The following is a 19373-nucleotide window of genomic DNA, read 5'->3' as shown; positions in this document are numbered from 1 at the left end:
TTTTCCACTTGTTCGCCTGCTGCTGAAACAGCAAAGATTCAATTCGAAGCCCTTTGCAGCAGCTCACCAGGATGGCCGAGTGGTTAAGGCGTTGGACTTAAGATCCAATGGACAAGTGTCCGCGTGGGTTCGAGCCCCACTCCTGGTACAGGTTTTTACTCTTCTTACCTAAATGCGGCAGCAGCTTCGCACAAGCCCTTTCCTGCTGTCTGTAGGCAGTGCCCCTACCTCAAAGCCCTGAGGCTTGAGTTCACCTGAAAAGAGCAACAAGGAATCGTTGCCCGTAGACTCTTTTCCTGGAAAACCTTTGCATTTTTGTACCATGTCCCTCGCATCCCAAGCTTAAGCCGCCAAAGTTGGCAGAGCTTGTGCAACCCCGCCAACAGCCCTACCACCCCAAAAGAAAATTGGGCAGGGATTCCCGCCTCCGCTTCCGAAACGGGCTTCCGAAACGGGCTTCCAAACGGGCGATGCCCTGACGGGTCAGCCAGTCACCGCCTAGGCCCGGTACACCCCTGTGAATAATAGAGCGTCCAACCTCAAATCAGGCTACAGGGCCCTTCAGCCCATAGAAGGAGAACCTGTCAACAAACGGGGCGAGGGCAATGCTCGGGCCCCTTGCGAAGCCTTTGCCAAGCTCCAAAGGCTGCACTTTCCCAGCAGACCACAGCTCTGTATGCAAATCAAGCAGCTACGACCCCTCCCTCCCCTGCTTTTCTCCTCCAAACCGGTACGCAACCATTTCTGCAGCCCTCTGCCCCAGGGTCCCGGGCAAGGTCTTGGTCTGATGAGGCTAGGGATGGTGGGCGAGCTCGGCTTTGGCAGGGCGACAGGACTAATATTTTCTCTACAGCTTTGGAAGAAAGAAAGCTTCCTTTTTGGGGCACAGGCCCACTTCTAGCGGCGACAGCTTCCGGTAAGGGACCATGCTGAAAAGATGCTTGGAGTTACCGCCAGGGGAGCCACGCCGCTATTGCCTGTGAGTGAAGCTACATTTGAAAGAAATATTTTTTGAGACGCAGTTGTTTGAATTTCTGTAAAAATGTCATTCAGTAAAAGCCTCTCTTCCCTGACCGGGAATCGAACCCGGGCCGCGGCGGTGAGAGCGCCGAATCCTAACCACTAGACCACCAGGGAGACCGCTGGACAGCTCGGGAAGGCCGGGCAGTGGTGTCCGAGTGCACAATGCCTGCAGGTGCCTCAAAGGCCAGTCCATTGGGGGACTGGGAAGAGAGGGGGAGGGCCGAGCAGATAGGTTCTCTCCAGCGGTGAAAAAGGAAGCTGCCTTTTTTGCGTCAAGGGCAGTCTTTCCGCAGCGACAGGAGAATGAATGGGACTCTGCCATAAACACGTTTTGCGTCGCGCTGAGGGCACTTCCTCCATTTTGTGCACGCAAATCTGCATCTGGGAGCAAGATTTCCGGTCGCCAGTTAACTGCATTGCCGTAAATAAAAATGTCAGTTGTTAAAAGAGCTCCTTCCCTGACCGGGAATCGTACCCGGGCCGCGGCGGTGAGAGCGCCGAATCCTAACCACTAGACCACCAGGGACGGTGGGTGCACCCCGTTGCGTGTCGCTCAGATGGTGGCGTCCGAGTCCAAAGGCTGAGGGCCTCTGCTACAATGGGCACCAGTGCCTGCAGGTCTTCGGGGGCCGTTTCTGCTAATAAATAAATAAATAAAGAAATAAAGAAAGAAAGAAAGAAAGAAAACAAAAACACTTGTGATGGTCTGCGAAAAGGGGAGCTTAGAGATTGAAGACAGCATCACTTTGGGAATGTTTGCGCTTTCACTTCCAAGCGCTGATATTCCTGTCTTGCTCTCCTGAAAGGACAGCCTTCCTCGCTATGAGCTTTTGTGGGTCAGTGCTGAAGCTCCCCCTAGAGGCTGCCGCTGAAGATGCACACTCACAACTAACCCTCCTTAGGAGAACTGCTTCGTGGGAGAGCACGTTTATTAAAAGGCGGCAGGCCATGATTGCCTGCGAGACACAGCAGGGTTACCATGCAGAGTTCAAAGGGGGCTTTGCTTGTACAGCAAGTGCCGGAGGGCAAGAAGGGATGACATAGGAGCTGCCCTTTTTTCGGGCTCGCACACCAAGGCCTGCACCAGCCTTCGAGGCTCAGCCTGCCTCTGGACTGCCCTAGACCACCTTTACTCAAAGCACACACTCTGGTCGGGGACTCGAAGCCAGGCCCGTGGCAGTGAAAGCACCAAATCCTCACCACTAGGCCACCGGGGAAACGACTGCAGCACCCGGGAGGTTTCCGCAACCGTACTTGCAGTCAGCTGGAGGCTATTGTAATGCTGTTAAGTGAGAGACGTTTGCCGCTCGCAAGCCAATTCCATCCAACCTCCTGCAGGGGGCACTCTGGGCTGGTTTTCCACTTGTTCGCCTGCTGCTGAAACAGCAAAGATTCAATTCGAAGCCCTTTGCAGCAGCTCACCAGGATGGCCGAGTGGTTAAGGCGTTGGACTTAAGATCCAATGGACAAGTGTCCGCGTGGGTTCGAGCCCCACTCCTGGTACAGGTTTTTACTCTTCTTACCTAAATGCGGCAGCAGCTTCGCACAAGCCCTTTCCTGCTGTCTGTAGGCAGTGCCCCTACCTCAAAGCCCTGAGGCTTGAGTTCACCTGAAAAGAGCAACAAGGAATCGTTGCCCGTAGACTCTTTTCCTGGAAAACCTTTGCATTTTTGTACCATGTCCCTCGCATCCCAAGCTTAAGCCGCCAAAGTTGGCAGAGCTTGTGCAACCCCGCCAACAGCCCTACCACCCCAAAAGAAAATTGGGCAGGGATTCCCGCCTCCGCTTCCGAAACGGGCTTCCAAACGGGCGATGCCCTGACGGGTCAGCCAGTCACCGTCTAGGCCCGGTACACCCCTGTGAATAATAGAGCGTCCAACCTCAAATCAGGCTACAGGGCCCTTCAGCCCATAGAAGGAGAACCTGTCAACAAACGGGGCGAGGGCAATGCTCGGGCCCCTTGCGAAGCCTTTGCCAAGCTCCAAAGGCTGCACTTTCCCAGCAGACCACAGCTCTGTATGCAAATCAAGCAGCTACGACCCCTCCCTCCCCTGCTTTTCTCCTCCAAACCGGTACGCAACCATTTCTGCAGCCCTCTGCCCCAGGGTCCCGGGCAAGGTCTTGGTCTGATGAGGCTAGGGATGGTGGGCGAGCTCGGCTTTGGCAGGGCGACAGGACTAATATTTTCTCTACAGCTTTGGAAGAAAGAAAGCTTCCTTTTTGGGGCACAGGCCCACTTCTAGCGGCGACAGCTTCCGGTAAGGGACCATGCTGAAAAGATGCTTGGAGTTACCGCCAGGGGAGCCACGCCGCTATTGCCTGTGAGTGAAGCTACATTTGAAAGAAATATTTTTTGAGACGCAGTTGTTTGAATTTCTGTAAAAATGTCATTCAGTAAAAGCCTCTCTTCCCTGACCGGGAATCGAACCCGGGCCGCGAATCCTAACCACTAGACCACCAGGGAGACCGCTGGACAGCTCGGGAAGGCCGGGCAGTGGTGTCCGAGTGCACAATGCCTGCAGGTGCCTCAAAGGCCAGTCCATTGGGGGACTGGGAAGAGAGGGGGAGGGCCGAGCAGATAGGTTCTCTCCAGCGGTGAAAAAGGAAGCTGCCTTTTTTGCGTCAAGGGCAGTCTTTCCGCAGCGACAGGAGAATGAATGGGACTCTGCCATAAACACGTTTTGCGTCGCGCTGAGGGCACTTCCTCCATTTTGTGCACGCAAATCTGCATCTGGGAGCAAGATTTCCGGTCGCCAGTTAACTGCATTGCTGTAAATAAAAATGTCAGTTGTTAAAAGAGCTCCTTCCCTGACCGGGAATCGAACCCGGGCCGCGGCGGTGAGAGCGCCGAATCCTAACCACTAGACCACCAGGGACGGTGGGTGCACCCCGTTGCGTGTCGCTCAGATGGTGGCGTCCGAGTCCAAAGGCTGAGGGCCTCTGCTACAATGGGCACCAGTGCCTGCAGGTCTTCGGGGGCCGTTTCTGCTAATAAATAAATAAATAAAGAAATAAAGAAAGAAAGAAAGAAAGAAAACAAAAACACTTGTGATGGTCTGCGAAAAGGGGAGCTTAGAGATTGAAGACAGCATCACTTTGGGAACGTTTGCGCTTTCACTTCCAAGCGCTGATATTCCTGTCTTGCTCTCCTGAAAGGACAGCCTTCCTCGCTATGAGCTTTTGTGGGTCAGTGCTGAAGCTCCCCCTAGAGGCTGCCGCTGAAGATGCACACTCACAACTAACCCTCCTTAGGAGAACTGCTTCGTGGGAGAGCACGTTTATTAAAAGGCGGCAGGCCATGATTGCCTGCGAGACACAGCAGGGTTACCATGCAGAGTTCAAAGGGGGCTTTGCTTGTACAGCAAGTGCCGGAGGGCAAGAAGGGATGACATAGGAGCTGCCCTTTTTTCAGGCTCGCACACCAAGGCCTGCACCAGCCTTCGAGGCTCAGCCTGCCTCTGGACTGCCCTAGACCACCTTTACTCAAAGCACACACCCTGGTCGGGGACTCGAAGCCAGGCCCGTGGCAGTGAAAGCACCAAATCCTCACCACTAGGCCACCGGGGAAACGACTGCAGCACCCGGGAGGTTTCCGCAACCGTACTTGCAGTCAGCTGGAGGCTATTGTAATGCTGTTAAGTGAGAGACGTTTGCCGCTCGCAAGCCAATTCCATCCAACCTCCTGCAGGGGGCACTCTGGGCTGGTTTTCCACTTGTTCGCCTGCTGCTGAAACAGCAAAGATTCAATTCGAAGCCCTTTGCAGCAGCTCACCAGGATGGCCGAGTGGTTAAGGCGTTGGACTTAAGATCCAATGGACAAGTGTCCGCGTGGGTTCGAGCCCCACTCCTGGTACAGGTTTTTACTCTTCTTATCTAAATGCGGCAGCAGCTTCGCACAAGCCCTTTCCTGCTGTCTGTAGGCAGTGCCCCTACCTCAAAGCCCTGAGGCTTGAGTTCACCTGAAAAGAGCAACAAGGAATCGTTGCCCGTAGACTCTTTTCCTGGAAAACCTTTGCATTTTTGTACCATGTCCCTCGCATCCCAAGCTTAAGCCGCCAAAGTTGGCAGAGCTTGTGCAACCCCGCCAACAGCCCTACCACCCCAAAAGAAAATTGGGCAGGGATTCCCGCCTCCGCTTCCTCACGGCTTCCGAAACGGGCTTCCAAACGGGCGATGCCCTGACGGGTCAGCCAGTCACCGTCTAGGCCCGGTACACCCCTGTGAATAATAGAGCGTCCAACCTCAAATCAGGCTACAGGGCCCTTCAGCCCATAGAAGGAGAACCTGTCAACAAACGGGGCGAGGGCAATGCTCGGGCCCCTTGCGAAGCCTTTGCCAAGCTCCAAAGGCTGCACTTTCCCAGCAGACCACAGCTCTGTATGCAAATCAAGCAGCTACGACCCCTCCCTCCCCTGCTTTTCTCCTCCAAACCGGTACGCAACCATTTCTGCAGCCCTCTGCCCCAGGGTCCCGGGCAAGGTCTTGGTCTGATGAGGCTAGGGATGGTGGGCGAGCTCGGCTTTGGCAGGGCGACAGGACTAATATTTTCTCTACAGCTTTGGAAGAAAGAAAGCTTCCTTTTTGGGGCACAGGCCCACTTCTAGCGGCGACAGCTTCCGGTAAGGGACCATGCTGAAAAGATGCTTGGAGTTACCGCCAGGGGAGCCACGCCGCTATTGCCTGTGAGTGAAGCTACATTTGAAAGAAATATTTTTTGAGACGCAGTTGTTTGAATTTCTGTAAAAATGTCATTCAGTAAAAGCCTCTCTTCCCTGACCGGGAATCGAACCCGGGCCGCGGCGGTGAGAGCGCCGAATCCTAACCACTAGACCACCAGGGAGACCGCTGGACAGCTCGGGAAGGCCGGGCAGTGGTGTCCGAGTGCACAATGCCTGCAGGTGCCTCAAAGGCCAGTCCATTGGGGGACTGGGAAGAGAGGGGGAGGGCCGAGCAGATAGGTTCTCTCCAGCGGTGAAAAAGGAAGCTGCCTTTTTTGCGTCAAGGGCAGTCTTTCCGCAGCGACAGGAGAATGAATGGGACTCTGCCATAAACACGTTTTGCGTCGCGCTGAGGGCACTTCCTCCATTTTGTGCACGCAAATCTGCATCTGGGAGCAAGATTTCCGGTCGCCAGTTAACTGCATTGCTGTAAATAAAAATGTCAGTTGTTAAAAGAGCTCCTTCCCTGACCGGGAATCGAACCCGGGCCGCGGCGGTGAGAGCGCCGAATCCTAACCACTAGACCACCAGGGACGGTGGGTGCACCCCGTTGCGTGTCGCTCAGATGGTGGCGTCCGAGTCCAAAGGCTGAGGGCCTCTGCTACAATGGGCACCAGTGCCTGCAGGTCTTCGGGGGCCGTTTCTGCTAATAAATAAATAAATAAAGAAATAAAGAAAGAAAGAAAGAAAGAAAACAAAAACACTTGTGATGGTCTGCGAAAAGGGGAGCTTAGAGATTGAAGACAGCATCACTTTGGGAACGTTTGCGCTTTCACTTCCAAGCGCTGATATTCCTGTCTTGCTCTCCTGAAAGGACAGCCTTCCTCGCTATGAGCTTTTGTGGGTCAGTGCTGAAGCTCCCCCTAGAGGCTGCCGCTGAAGATGCACACTCACAACTAACCCTCCTTAGGAGAACTGCTTCGTGGGAGAGCACGTTTATTAAAAGGCGGCAGGCCATGATTGCCTGCGAGACACAGCAGGGTTACCATGCAGAGTTCAAAGGGGGCTTTGCTTGTACAGCAAGTGCCGGAGGGCAAGAAGGGATGACATAGGAGCTGCCCTTTTTTCGGGCTCGCACACCAAGGCCTGCACCAGCCTTCGAGGCTCAGCCTGCCTCTGGACTGCCCTAGACCACCTTTACTCAAAGCACACACTCTGGTCGGGGACTCGAAGCCAGGCCCGTGGCAGTGAAAGCACCAAATCCTCACCACTAGGCCACCGGGGAAACGACTGCAGCACCCGGGAGGTTTCCGCAACCGTACTTGCAGTCAGCTGGAGGCTATTGTAATGCTGTTAAGTGAGAGACGTTTGCCGCTCGCAAGCCAATTCCATCCAACCTCCTGCAGGGGGCACTCTGGGCTGGTTTTCCACTTGTTCGCCTGCTGCTGAAACAGCAAAGATTCAATTCGAAGCCCTTTGCAGCAGCTCACCAGGATGGCCGAGTGGTTAAGGCGTTGGACTTAAGATCCAATGGACAAGTGTCCGCGTGGGTTCGAGCCCCACTCCTGGTACAGGTTTTTACTCTTCTTACCTAAATGCGGCAGCAGCTTCGCACAAGCCCTTTCCTGCTGTCTGTAGGCAGTGCCCCTACCTCAAAGCCCTGAGGCTTGAGTTCACCTGAAAAGAGCAACAAGGAATCGTTGCCCGTAGACTCTTTTCCTGGAAAACCTTTGCATTTTTGTACCATGTCCCTCGCATCCCAAGCTTAAGCCGCCAAAGTTGGCAGAGCTTGTGCAACCCCGCCAACAGCCCTACCACCCCAAAAGAAAATTGGGCAGGGATTCCCGCCTCCGCTTCCGAAACGGGCTTCCAAACGGGCGATGCCCTGACGGGTCAGCCAGTCACCGTCTAGGCCCGGTACACCCCTGTGAATAATAGAGCGTCCAACCTCAAATCAGGCTACAGGGCCCTTCAGCCCATAGAAGGAGAACCTGTCAACAAACGGGGCGAGGGCAATGCTCGGGCCCCTTGCGAAGCCTTTGCCAAGCTCCAAAGGCTGCACTTTCCCAGCAGACCACAGCTCTGTATGCAAATCAAGCAGCTACGACCCCTCCCTCCCCTGCGTTTCTCCTCCAAACCGGTACGCAACCATTTCTGCAGCCCTCTGCCCCAGGGTCCCGGGCAAGGTCTTGGTCTGATGAGGCTAGGGATGGTGGGCGAGCTCGGCTTTGGCAGGGCGACAGGACTAATATTTTCTCTACAGCTTTGGAAGAAAGAAAGCTTCCTTTTTGGGGCACAGGCCCACTTCTAGCGGCGACAGCTTCCGGTAAGGGACCATGCTGAAAAGATGCTTGGAGTTACCGCCAGGGGAGCCACGCCGCTATTGCCTGTGAGTGAAGCTACATTTGAAAGAAATATTTTTTGAGACGCAGTTGTTTGAATTTCTGTAAAAATGTCATTCAGTAAAAGCCTCTCTTCCCTGACCGGGAATCGAACCCGGGCCGCAGCGGTGAGAGCGCCGAATCCTAACCACTAGACCACCAGGGAGACCGCTGGACAACTCGGGAAGGCCGGGCAGTGGTGTCCGAGTGCACAATGCCTGCAGGTGCCTCAAAGGCCAGTCCACTGGGGGACTGGGAAGAGAGGGGGAGGGCCGAGCAGATAGGTTCTCTCCAGCGGTGAAAAAGGAAGCTGCCTTTTTTGCGTCAAGGGCAGTCTTTCCGCAGCGACAGGAGAATGAATGGGACTCTGCCATAAACACGTTTTGCGTCGCGCTGAGGGCACTTCCTCCATTTTGTGCACGCAAATCTGCATCTGGGAGCAAGATTTCCGGTCGCCAGTTAACTGCATTGCTGTAAATAAAAATGTCAGTTGTTAAAAGAGCTCCTTCCCTGACCGGGAATCGAACCCAGGCCGCGGCGGTGAGAGCGCCGAATCCTAACCACTAGACCACCAGGGACGGTGGGTGCACCCCGTTGCGTGTCGCTCAGATGGTGGCGTCCGAGTCCAAAGGCTGAGGGCCTCTGCTACAATGGGCACCAGTGCCTGCAGGTCTTCGGGGGCCGTTTCTGCTAATAAATAAAGAAATAAAGAAAGAAAGAAAGAAAGAAAGAAAACAAAAACACTTGTGATGGTCTGCGAAAAGGGGAGCTTAGAGATTGAAGACAGCATCACTTTGGGAACGTTTGCGCTTTCACTTCCAAGCGCTGATATTCCTGTCTTGCTCTCCTGAAAGGACAGCCTTCCTCGCTATGAGCTTTTGTGGGTCAGTGCTGAAGCTCCCCCTAGAGGCTGCCGCTGAAGATGCACACTCACAACTAACCCTCCTTAGGAGAACTGCTTCGTGGGAGAGCACGTTTATTAAAAGGCGGCAGGCCATGATTGCCTGCGAGACACAGCAGGGTTACCATGCAGAGTTCAAAGGGGGCTTTGCTTGTACAGCAAGTGCCGGAGGGCAAGAAGGGATGACATAGGAGCTGCCCTTTTTTCGGGCTCGCAAACCAAGGCCTGCACCAGCCTTCGAGGCTCAGCCTGCCTCTGGACTGCCCTAGACCACCTTTACTCAAAGCACACACTCTGGTCGGGGACTCGAAGCCAGGCCCGTGGCAGTGAAAGCACCAAATCCTCACCACTAGGCCACCGGGGAAACGACTGCAGCACCCGGGAGGTTTCCGCAACCGTACTTGCAGTCAGCTGGAGGCTATTGTAATGCTGTTAAGTGAGAGACGTTTGCCGCTCGCAAGCCAATTCCATCCAACCTCCTGCAGGGGGCACTCTGGGCTGGTTTTCCACTTGTTCGCCTGCTGCTGAAACAGCAAAGATTCAATTCGAAGCCCTTTGCAGCAGCTCACCAGGATGGCCGAGTGGTTAAGGCGTTGGACTTAAGATCCAATGGACAAGTGTCCGCGTGGGTTCGAGCCCCACTCCTGGTACAGGTTTTTACTCTTCTTACCTAAATGCGGCAGCAGCTTCGCACAAGCCCTTTCCTGCTGTCTGTAGGCAGTGCCCCTACCTCAAAGCCCTGAGGCTTGAGTTCACCTGAAAAGAGCAACAAGGAATCGTTGCCCGTAGACTCTTTTCCTGGAAAACCTTTGCATTTTTGTACCATGTCCCTCGCATCCCAAGCTTAAGCCGCCAAAGTTGGCAGAGCTTGTGCAACCCCGCCAACAGCCCTACCACCCCAAAAGAAAATTGGGCAGGGATTCCCGCCTCCGCTTCCGAAACGGGCTTCCAAACGGGCGATGCCCTGACGGGTCAGCCAGTCACCGTCTAGGCCCGGTACACCCCTGTGAATAATAGAGCGTCCAACCTCAAATCAGGCTACAGGGCCCTTCAGCCCATAGAAGGAGCACCTGTCAACAAACGGGGCGAGGGCAATGCTCGGGCCCCTTGCGAAGCCTTTGCCAAGCTCCAAAGGCTGCACTTTCCCAGCAGACCACAGCTCTGTATGCAAATCAAGCAGCTACGACCCCTCCCTCCCCTGCTTTTCTCCTCCAAACCGGTACGCAACCATTTCTGCAGCCCTCTGCCCCAGGGTCCCGGGCAAGGTCTTGGTCTGATGAGGCTAGGGATGGTGGGCGAGCTCGGCTTTGGCAGGGCGACAGGACTAATATTTTCTCTACACCTTTGGAAGAAAGAAAGCTTCCTTTTTGGGGCACAGGCCCACTTCTAGCGGCGACAGCTTCCGGTAAGGGACCATGCTGAAAAGATGCTTGGAGTTACCGCCAGGGGAGCCACGCCGCTATTGCCTGTGAGTGAAGCTACATTTGAAAGAAATATTTTTTGAGACGCAGTTGTTTGAATTTCTGTAAAAATGTCATTCAGTAAAAGCCTCTCTTCCCTGACCGGGAATCGAACCCGGGCCGCGGCGGTGAGAGCGCCGAATCCTAACCACTAGACCACCAGGGAGACCGCTGGACAACTCGGGAAGGCCGGGCAGTGGTGTCCGAGTGCACAATGCCTGCAGGTGCCTCAAAGGCCAGTCCATTGGGGGACTGGGAAGAGAGGGGGAGGGCCGAGCAGATAGGTTCTCTCCAGCGGTGAAAAAGGAAGCTGCCTTTTTTGCGTCAAGGGCAGTCTTTCCGCAGCGACAGGAGAATGAATGGGACTCTGCCATAAACACGTTTTGCGTCGCGCTGAGGGCACTTCCTCCATTTTGTGCACGCAAATCTGCATCTGGGAGCAAGATTTCCGGTCGCCAGTTAACTGCATTGCTGTAAATAAAAATGTCAGTTGTTAAAAGAGCTCCTTCCCTGACCGGGAATCGAACCCGGGCCGCGGCGGTGAGAGCGCCGAATCCTAACCACTAGACCACCAGGGACGGTGGGTGCACCCCGTTGCGTGTCGCTCAGATGGTGGCGTCCGAGTCCAAAGGCTGAGGGCCTCTGCTACAATGGGCACCAGTGCCTGCAGGTCTTCGGGGGCCGTTTCTGCTAATAAATAAAGAAATAAAGAAAGAAAGAAAGAAAGAAAGAAAACAAAAACACTTGTGATGGTCTGCGAAAAGGGGAGCTTAGAGATTGAAGACAGCATCACTTTGGGAACGTTTGCGCTTTCACTTCCAAGCGCTGATATTCCTGTCTTGCTCTCCTGAAAGGACAGCCTTCCTCGCTATGAGCTTTTGTGGGTCAGTGCTGAAGCTCCCCCTAGAGGCTGCCGCTGAAGATGCACACTCACAACTAACCCTCCTTAGGAGAACTGCTTCGTGGGAGAGCACGTTTATTAAAAGGCGGCAGGCCATGATTGCCTGCGAGACACAGCAGGGTTACCATGCAGAGTTCAAAGGGGGCTTTGCTTGTACAGCAAGTGCCGGAGGGCAAGAAGGGATGACATAGGAGCTGCCCTTTTTTCGGGCTCGCACACCAAGGCCTGCACCAGCCTTCGAGGCTCAGCCTGCCTCTGGACTGCCCTAGACCACCTTTACTCAAAGCACACACTCTGGTCGGGGACTCGAAGCCAGGCCCGTGGCAGTGAAAGCACCAAATCCTCACCACTAGGCCACCGGGGAAACGACTGCAGCACCCGGGAGGTTTCCGCAACCGTACTTGCAGTCAGCTGGAGGCTATTGTAATGCTGTTAAGTGAGAGACGTTTGCCGCTCGCAAGCCAATTCCATCCAACCTCCTGCAGGGGGCACTCTGGGCTGGTTTTCCACTTGTTCGCCTGCTGCTGAAACAGCAAAGATTCAATTCGAAGCCCTTTGCAGCAGCTCACCAGGATGGCCGAGTGGTTAAGGCGTTGGACTTAAGATCCAATGGACAAGTGTCCGCGTGGGTTCGAGCCCCACTCCTGGTACAGGTTTTTACTCTTCTTACCTAAATGCGGCAGCAGCTTCGCACAAGCCCTTTCCTGCTGTCTGTAGGCAGTGCCCCTACCTCAAAGCCCTGAGGCTTGAGTTCACCTGAAAAGAGCAACAAGGAATCGTTGCCCGTAGACTCTTTTCCTGGAAAACCTTTGCATTTTTGTACCATGTCCCTCGCATCCCAAGCTTAAGCCGCCAAAGTTGGCAGAGCTTGTGCAACCCCGCCAACAGCCCTACCACCCCAAAAGAAAATTGGGCAGGGATTCCCGCCTCCGCTTCCGAAACGGGCTTCCGAAACGGGCTTCCAAACGGGCGATGCCCTGACGGGTCAGCCAGTCACCGCCTAGGCCCGGTACACCCCTGTGAATAATAGAGCGTCCAACCTCAAATCAGGCTACAGGGCCCTTCAGCCCATAGAAGGAGAACCTGTCAACAAACGGGGCGAGGGCAATGCTCGGGCCCCTTGCGAAGCCTTTGCCAAGCTCCAAAGGCTGCACTTTCCCAGCAGACCACAGCTCTGTATGCAAATCAAGCAGCTACGACCCCTCCCTCCCCTGCTTTTCTCCTCCAAACCGGTACGCAACCATTTCTGCAGCCCTCTGCCCCAGGGTCCCGGGCAAGGTCTTGGTCTGATGAGGCTAGGGATGGTGGGCGAGCTCGGCTTTGGCAGGGCGACAGGACTAATATTTTCTCTACAGCTTTGGAAGAAAGAAAGCTTCCTTTTTGGGGCACAGGCCCACTTCTAGCGGCGACAGCTTCCGGTAAGGGACCATGCTGAAAAGATGCTTGGAGTTACCGCCAGGGGAGCCACGCCGCTATTGCCTGTGAGTGAAGCTACATTTGAAAGAAATATTTTTTGAGACGCAGTTGTTTGAATTTCTGTAAAAATGTCATTCAGTAAAAGCCTCTCTTCCCTGACCGGGAATCGAACCCAGGCCGCGGCGGTGAGAGCGCCGAATCCTAACCACTAGACCACCAGGGAGACCGCTGGACAGCTCGGGAAGGCCGGGCAGTGGTGTCCGAGTGCACAATGCCTGCAGGTGCCTCAAAGGCCAGTCCATTGGGGGACTGGGAAGAGAGGGGGAGGGCCGAGCAGATAGGTTCTCTCCAGCGGTGAAAAAGGAAGCTGCCTTTTTTGCGTCAAGGGCAGTCTTTCCGCAGCGACAGGAGAATGAATGGGACTCTGCCATAAACACGTTTTGCGTCGCGCTGAGGGCACTTCCTCCATTTTGTGCACGCAAATCTGCATCTGGGAGCAAGATTTCCGGTCGCCAGTTAACTGCATTGCCGTAAATAAAAATGTCAGTTGTTAAAAGAGCTCCTTCCCTGACCGGGAATCGTACCCGGGCCGCGGCGGTGAGAGCGCCGAATCCTAACCACTAGACCACCAGGGACGGTGGGTGCACCCCGTTGCGTGTCGCTCAGATGGTGGCGTCCGAGTCCAAAGGCTGAGGGCCTCTGCTACAATGGGCACCAGTGCCTGCAGGTCTTCGGGGGCCGTTTCTGCTAATAAATAAATAAATAAAGAAATAAAGAAAGAAAGAAAGAAAGAAAACAAAAACACTTGTGATGGTCTGCGAAAAGGGGAGCTTAGAGATTGAAGACAGCATCACTTTGGGAATGTTTGCGCTTTCACTTCCAAGCGCTGATATTCCTGTCTTGCTCTCCTGAAAGGACAGCCTTCCTCGCTATGAGCTTTTGTGGGTCAGTGCTGAAGCTCCCCCTAGAGGCTGCCGCTGAAGATGCACACTCACAACTAACCCTCCTTAGGAGAACTGCTTCGTGGGAGAGCACGTTTATTAAAAGGCGGCAGGCCATGATTGCCTGCGAGACACAGCAGGGTTACCATGCAGAGTTCAAAGGGGGCTTTGCTTGTACAGCAAGTGCCGGAGGGCAAGAAGGGATGACATAGGAGCTGCCCTTTTTTCGGGCTCGCACACCAAGGCCTGCACCAGCCTTCGAGGCTCAGCCTGCCTCTGGACTGCCCTAGACCACCTTTACTCAAAGCACACACTCTGGTCGGGGACTCGAAGCCAGGCCCGTGGCAGTGAAAGCACCAAATCCTCACCACTAGGCCACCGGGGAAACGACTGCAGCACCCGGGAGGTTTCCGCAACCGTACTTGCAGTCAGCTGGAGGCTATTGTAATGCTGTTAAGTGAGAGACGTTTGCCGCTCGCAAGCCAATTCCATCCAACCTCCTGCAGGGGGCACTCTGGGCTGGTTTTCCACTTGTTCGCCTGCTGCTGAAACAGCAAAGATTCAATTCGAAGCCCTTTGCAGCAGCTCACCAGGATGGCCGAGTGGTTAAGGCGTTGGACTTAAGATCCAATGGACAAGTGTCCGCGTGGGTTCGAGCCCCACTCCTGGTACAGGTTTTTACTCTTCTTACCTAAATGCGGCAGCAGCTTCGCACAAGCCCTTTCCTGCTGTCTGTAGGCAGTGCCCCTACCTCAAAGCCCTGAGGCTTGAGTTCACCTGAAAAGAGCAACAAGGAATCGTTGCCCGTAGACTCTTTTCCTGGAAAACCTTTGCATTTTTGTACCATGTCCCTCGCATCCCAAGCTTAAGCCGCCAAAGTTGGCAGAGCTTGTGCAACCCCGCCAACAGCCCTACCACCCCAAAAGAAAATTGGGCAGGGATTCCCGCCTCCGCTTCCGAAACGGGCTTCCAAACGGGCGATGCCCTGACGGGTCAGCCAGTCACCGTCTAGGCCCGGTACACCCCTGTGAATAATAGAGCGTCCAACCTCAAATCAGGCTACAGGGCCCTTCAGCCCATAGAAGGAGAACCTGTCAACAAACGGGGCGAGGGCAATGCTCGGGCCCCTTGCGAAGCCTTTGCCAAGCTCCAAAGGCTGCACTTTCCCAGCAGACCACAGCTCTGTATGCAAATCAAGCAGCTACGACCCCTCCCTCCCCTGCTTTTCTCCTCCAAACCGGTACGCAACCATTTCTGCAGCCCTCTGCCCCAGGGTCCCGGGCAAGGTCTTGGTCTGATGAGGCTAGGGATGGTGGGCGAGCTCGGCTTTGGCAGGGCGACAGGACTAATATTTTCTCTACAGCTTTGGAAGAAAGAAAGCTTCCTTTTTGGGGCACAGGCCCACTTCTAGCGGCGACAGCTTCCGGTAAGGGACCATGCTGAAAAGATGCTTGGAGTTACCGCCAGGGGAGCCACGCCGCTATTGCCTGTGAGTGAAGCTACATTTGAAAGAAATATTTTTTGAGACGCAGTTGTTTGAATTTCTGTAAAAATGTCATTCAGTAAAAGCCTCTCTTCCCTGACCGGGAATCGAACCCGGGCCGCGAATCCTAACCACTAGACCACCAGGGAGACCGCTGGACAGCTCGGGAAGGCCGGGCAGTGGTGTCCGAGTGCACAATGCCTGCAGGTGCCTCAAAGGCCAGTCCATTGGGGGACTGGGAAGAGAGGGGGAGGGCCGAGCAGATAGGTTCTCTCCAGCGGTGAAAAAGGAAGCTGCCTTTTTTGCGTCAAGGGCAGTCTTTCCGCAGCGACAGGAGAATGAATGGGACTCTGCCATAAACACGTTTTGCGTCGCGCTGAGGGCACTTCCTCCATTTTGTGCACGCAAATCTGCATCTGGGAGCAAGATTTCCGGTCGCCAGTTAACTGCATTGCTGTAAATAAAAATGTCAGTTGTTAAAAGAGCTCCTTCCCTGACCGGGAATCGAACCCGGGCCGCGGCGGTGAGAGCGCCGAATCCTAACCACTAGACCACCAGGGACGGTGGGTGCACCCCGTTGCGTGTCGCTCAGATGGTGGCGTCCGAGTCCAAAGGCTGAGGGCCTCTGCTACAATGGGCACCAGTGCCTGCAGGTCTTCGGGGGCCGTTTCTGCTAATAAATAAATAAATAAAGAAATAAAGAAAGAAAGAAAGAAAGAAAACAAAAACACTTGTGATGGTCTGCGAAAAGGGGAGCTTAGAGATTGAAGACAGCATCACTTTGGGAACGTTTGCGCTTTCACTTCCAAGCGCTGATATTCCTGTCTTGCTCTCCTGAAAGGACAGCCTTCCTCGCTATGAGCTTTTGTGGGTCAGTGCTGAAGCTCCCCCTAGAGGCTGCCGCTGAAGATGCACACTCACAACTAACCCTCCTTAGGAGAACTGCTTCGTGGGAGAGCACGTTTATTAAAAGGCGGCAGGCCATGATTGCCTGCGAGACACAGCAGGGTTACCATGCAGAGTTCAAAGGGGGCTTTGCTTGTACAGCAAGTGCCGGAGGGCAAGAAGGGATGACATAGGAGCTGCCCTTTTTTCAGGCTCGCACACCAAGGCCTGCACCAGCCTTCGAGGCTCAGCCTGCCTCTGGACTGCCCTAGACCACCTTTACTCAAAGCACACACCCTGGTCGGGGACTCGAAGCCAGGCCCGTGGCAGTGAAAGCACCAAATCCTCACCACTAGGCCACCGGGGAAACGACTGCAGCACCCGGGAGGTTTCCGCAACCGTACTTGCAGTCAGCTGGAGGCTATTGTAATGCTGTTAAGTGAGAGACGTTTGCCGCTCGCAAGCCAATTCCATCCAACCTCCTGCAGGGGGCACTCTGGGCTGGTTTTCCACTTGTTCGCCTGCTGCTGAAACAGCAAAGATTCAATTCGAAGCCCTTTGCAGCAGCTCACCAGGATGGCCGAGTGGTTAAGGCGTTGGACTTAAGATCCAATGGACAAGTGTCCGCGTGGGTTCGAGCCCCACTCCTGGTACAGGTTTTTACTCTTCTTATCTAAATGCGGCAGCAGCTTCGCACAAGCCCTTTCCTGCTGTCTGTAGGCAGTGCCCCTACCTCAAAGCCCTGAGGCTTGAGTTCACCTGAAAAGAGCAACAAGGAATCGTTGCCCGTAGACTCTTTTCCTGGAAAACCTTTGCATTTTTGTACCATGTCCCTCGCATCCCAAGCTTAAGCCGCCAAAGTTGGCAGAGCTTGTGCAACCCCGCCAACAGCCCTACCACCCCAAAAGAAAATTGGGCAGGGATTCCCGCCTCCGCTTCCTCACGGCTTCCGAAACGGGCTTCCAAACGGGCGATGCCCTGACGGGTCAGCCAGTCACCGTCTAGGCCCGGTACACCCCTGTGAATAATAGAGCGTCCAACCTCAAATCAGGCTACAGGGCCCTTCAGCCCATAGAAGGAGAACCTGTCAACAAACGGGGCGAGGGCAATGCTCGGGCCCCTTGCGAAGCCTTTGCCAAGCTCCAAAGGCTGCACTTTCCCAGCAGACCACAGCTCTGTATGCAAATCAAGCAGCTACGACCCCTCCCTCCCCTGCTTTTCTCCTCCAAACCGGTACGCAACCATTTCTGCAGCCCTCTGCCCCAGGGTCCCGGGCAAGGTCTTGGTCTGATGAGGCTAGGGATGGTGGGCGAGCTCGGCTTTGGCAGGGCGACAGGACTAATATTTTCTCTACAGCTTTGGAAGAAAGAAAGCTTCCTTTTTGGGGCACAGGCCCACTTCTAGCGGCGACAGCTTCCGGTAAGGGACCATGCTGAAAAGATGCTTGGAGTTACCGCCAGGGGAGCCACGCCGCTATTGCCTGTGAGTGAAGCTACATTTGAAAGAAATATTTTTTGAGACGCAGTTGTTTGAATTTCTGTAAAAATGTCATTCAGTAAAAGCCTCTCTTCCCTGACCGGGAATCGAACCCGGGCCGCGGCGGTGAGAGCGCCGAATCCTAACCACTAGACCACCAGGGAGACCGCTGGACAGCTCGGGAAGGCCGGGCAGTGGTGTCCGAGTGCACAATGCCTGCAGGTGCCTCAAAGGCCAGTCCATTGGGGGACTGGGAAGAGAGGGGGAGGGCCGAGCAGATAGGTTCTCTCCAGCGGTGAAAAAGGAAGCTGCCTTTTTTGCGTCAAGGGCAGTCTTTCCGCAGCGACAGGAGAATGAATGGGACTCTGCCATAAACACGTTTTGCGTCGCGCTGAGGGCACTTCCTCCATTTTGTGCACGCAAATCTGCATCTGGGAGCAAGATTTCCGGTCGCCAGTTAACTGCATTGCTGTAAATAAAAATGTCAGTTGTTAAAAGAGCTCCTTCCCTGACCGGGAATCGAACCCGGGCCGAATCCTAACCACTAGACCACCAGGGACGGTGGGTGCACCCCGTTGCGTGTCGCTCAGATGGTGGCGTCCGAGTCCAAAGGCTGAGGGCCTCTGCTACAATGGGCACCAGTGCCTGCAGGTCTTCGGGGGCCGTTTCTGCTAATAAATAAATAAATAAAGAAATAAAGAAAGAAAGAAAGAAAGAAAACAAAAACACTTGTGATGGTCTGCGAAAAGGGGAGCTTAGAGATTGAAGACAGCATCACTTTGGGAACGTTTGCGCTTTCACTTCCAAGCGCTGATATTCCTGTCTTGCTCTCCTGAAAGAACAGCCTTCCTCGCTATGAGCTTTTGTGGGTCAGTGCTGAAGCTCCCCCTAGAGGCTGCCGCTGAAGATGCACACTCACAACTAACCCTCCTTAGGAGAACTGCTTCGTGGGAGAGCACGTTTATTAAAAGGCGGCAGGCCATGATTGCCTGCGAGACACAGCAGGGTTACCATGCAGAGTTCAAAGGGGGCTTTGCTTGTACAGCAAGTGCCGGAGGGCAAGAAGGGATGACATAGGAGCTGCCCTTTTTTCGGGCTCGCACACCAAGGCCTGCACCAGCCTTCGAGGCTCAGCCTGCCTCTGGACTGCCCTAGACCACCTTTACTCAAAGCACACACTCTGGTCGGGGACTCGAAGCCAGGCCCGTGGCAGTGAAAGCACCAAATCCTCACCACTAGGCCACCGGGGAAACGACTGCAGCACCCGGGAGGTTTCCGCAACCGTACTTGCAGTCAGCTGGAGGCTATTGTAATGCTGTTAAGTGAGAGACGTTTGCCGCTCGCAAGCCAATTCCATCCAACCTCCTGCAGGGGGCACTCTGGGCTGGTTTTCCACTTGTTCGCCTGCTGCTGAAACAGCAAAGATTCAATTCGAAGCCCTTTGCAGCAGCTCACCAGGATGGCCGAGTGGTTAAGGCGTTGGACTTAAGATCCAATGGACAAGTGTCCGCGTGGGTTCGAGCCCCACTCCTGGTACAGGTTTTTACTCTTCTTACCTAAATGCGGCAGCAGCTTCGCACAAGCCCTTTCCTGCTGTCTGTAGGCAGTGCCCCTACCTCAAAGCCCTGAGGCTTGAGTTCACCTGAAAAGAGCAACAAGGAATCGTTGCCCGTAGACTCTTTTCCTGGAAAACCTTTGCATTTTTGTACCATGTCCCTCGCATCCCAAGCTTAAGCCGCCAAAGTTGGCAGAGCTTGTGCAACCCCGCCAACAGCCCTACCACCCCAAAAGAAAATTGGGCAGGGATTCCCGCCTCCGCTTCCGAAACGGGCTTCCAAACGGGCGATG

General features: G+C 54.5%; 22 non-coding genes across 22 annotated transcripts; 9 read left to right on the top strand and 13 right to left on the bottom strand.

The window, feature by feature from the left end:
* The first annotated feature begins 65 nt into the window (after positions 1–65).
* Positions 66–148, top strand: TRNAL-UAA (transfer RNA leucine (anticodon UAA)). Its single transcript has one exon. It is a non-coding gene; the product is annotated as a tRNA-Leu (tRNA).
* A 917-nt stretch (positions 149–1065) lies between these two features.
* TRNAE-CUC (transfer RNA glutamic acid (anticodon CUC)) lies at positions 1066–1137 on the bottom strand. The gene has a single exon. It is a non-coding gene; the product is annotated as a tRNA-Glu (tRNA).
* Positions 1138–1477: 340 nt separating this feature from the next.
* On the bottom strand, positions 1478–1549 carry TRNAE-CUC (transfer RNA glutamic acid (anticodon CUC)). The gene has a single exon. It is a non-coding gene; the product is annotated as a tRNA-Glu (tRNA).
* An 894-nt stretch (positions 1550–2443) lies between these two features.
* On the top strand, positions 2444–2526 carry TRNAL-UAA (transfer RNA leucine (anticodon UAA)). Its single transcript has one exon. It is a non-coding gene; the product is annotated as a tRNA-Leu (tRNA).
* Positions 2527–3827: 1301 nt separating this feature from the next.
* TRNAE-CUC (transfer RNA glutamic acid (anticodon CUC)) lies at positions 3828–3899 on the bottom strand. The gene has a single exon. It is a non-coding gene; the product is annotated as a tRNA-Glu (tRNA).
* Positions 3900–4793: 894 nt separating this feature from the next.
* Positions 4794–4876, top strand: TRNAL-UAA (transfer RNA leucine (anticodon UAA)). Its single transcript has one exon. It is a non-coding gene; the product is annotated as a tRNA-Leu (tRNA).
* A 915-nt stretch (positions 4877–5791) lies between these two features.
* TRNAE-CUC (transfer RNA glutamic acid (anticodon CUC)) lies at positions 5792–5863 on the bottom strand. Its single transcript has one exon. It is a non-coding gene; the product is annotated as a tRNA-Glu (tRNA).
* A 340-nt stretch (positions 5864–6203) lies between these two features.
* TRNAE-CUC (transfer RNA glutamic acid (anticodon CUC)) lies at positions 6204–6275 on the bottom strand. The gene has a single exon. It is a non-coding gene; the product is annotated as a tRNA-Glu (tRNA).
* An 894-nt stretch (positions 6276–7169) lies between these two features.
* On the top strand, positions 7170–7252 carry TRNAL-UAA (transfer RNA leucine (anticodon UAA)). Its single transcript has one exon. It is a non-coding gene; the product is annotated as a tRNA-Leu (tRNA).
* Positions 7253–8156: 904 nt separating this feature from the next.
* Positions 8157–8228, bottom strand: TRNAE-CUC (transfer RNA glutamic acid (anticodon CUC)). The gene has a single exon. It is a non-coding gene; the product is annotated as a tRNA-Glu (tRNA).
* A 340-nt stretch (positions 8229–8568) lies between these two features.
* On the bottom strand, positions 8569–8640 carry TRNAE-CUC (transfer RNA glutamic acid (anticodon CUC)). Its single transcript has one exon. It is a non-coding gene; the product is annotated as a tRNA-Glu (tRNA).
* Positions 8641–9530: 890 nt separating this feature from the next.
* On the top strand, positions 9531–9613 carry TRNAL-UAA (transfer RNA leucine (anticodon UAA)). Its single transcript has one exon. It is a non-coding gene; the product is annotated as a tRNA-Leu (tRNA).
* Positions 9614–10517: 904 nt separating this feature from the next.
* TRNAE-CUC (transfer RNA glutamic acid (anticodon CUC)) lies at positions 10518–10589 on the bottom strand. The gene has a single exon. It is a non-coding gene; the product is annotated as a tRNA-Glu (tRNA).
* Positions 10590–10929: 340 nt separating this feature from the next.
* TRNAE-CUC (transfer RNA glutamic acid (anticodon CUC)) lies at positions 10930–11001 on the bottom strand. Its single transcript has one exon. It is a non-coding gene; the product is annotated as a tRNA-Glu (tRNA).
* Positions 11002–11891: 890 nt separating this feature from the next.
* On the top strand, positions 11892–11974 carry TRNAL-UAA (transfer RNA leucine (anticodon UAA)). Its single transcript has one exon. It is a non-coding gene; the product is annotated as a tRNA-Leu (tRNA).
* Positions 11975–12891: 917 nt separating this feature from the next.
* Positions 12892–12963, bottom strand: TRNAE-CUC (transfer RNA glutamic acid (anticodon CUC)). The gene has a single exon. It is a non-coding gene; the product is annotated as a tRNA-Glu (tRNA).
* A 340-nt stretch (positions 12964–13303) lies between these two features.
* On the bottom strand, positions 13304–13375 carry TRNAE-CUC (transfer RNA glutamic acid (anticodon CUC)). The gene has a single exon. It is a non-coding gene; the product is annotated as a tRNA-Glu (tRNA).
* An 894-nt stretch (positions 13376–14269) lies between these two features.
* On the top strand, positions 14270–14352 carry TRNAL-UAA (transfer RNA leucine (anticodon UAA)). Its single transcript has one exon. It is a non-coding gene; the product is annotated as a tRNA-Leu (tRNA).
* Positions 14353–15653: 1301 nt separating this feature from the next.
* On the bottom strand, positions 15654–15725 carry TRNAE-CUC (transfer RNA glutamic acid (anticodon CUC)). Its single transcript has one exon. It is a non-coding gene; the product is annotated as a tRNA-Glu (tRNA).
* Positions 15726–16619: 894 nt separating this feature from the next.
* On the top strand, positions 16620–16702 carry TRNAL-UAA (transfer RNA leucine (anticodon UAA)). Its single transcript has one exon. It is a non-coding gene; the product is annotated as a tRNA-Leu (tRNA).
* Positions 16703–17617: 915 nt separating this feature from the next.
* On the bottom strand, positions 17618–17689 carry TRNAE-CUC (transfer RNA glutamic acid (anticodon CUC)). The gene has a single exon. It is a non-coding gene; the product is annotated as a tRNA-Glu (tRNA).
* A 1289-nt stretch (positions 17690–18978) lies between these two features.
* On the top strand, positions 18979–19061 carry TRNAL-UAA (transfer RNA leucine (anticodon UAA)). Its single transcript has one exon. It is a non-coding gene; the product is annotated as a tRNA-Leu (tRNA).
* The last annotated feature ends 312 nt before the right edge of the window (positions 19062–19373 follow it).

This window comes from Ambystoma mexicanum, chromosome 5p, assembly GCF_040938575.1.
Source record: "Ambystoma mexicanum isolate Mex_15411 chromosome 5p, UKY_AmexF1_1, whole genome shotgun sequence".
In the NCBI taxonomy this organism is placed as follows: Eukaryota; Metazoa; Chordata; class Amphibia; order Caudata; family Ambystomatidae; genus Ambystoma; species Ambystoma mexicanum.
The sequence above is the reverse complement of the archived record's forward strand: the minus strand, read 5'-3'. Positions and strand labels throughout refer to the sequence as shown.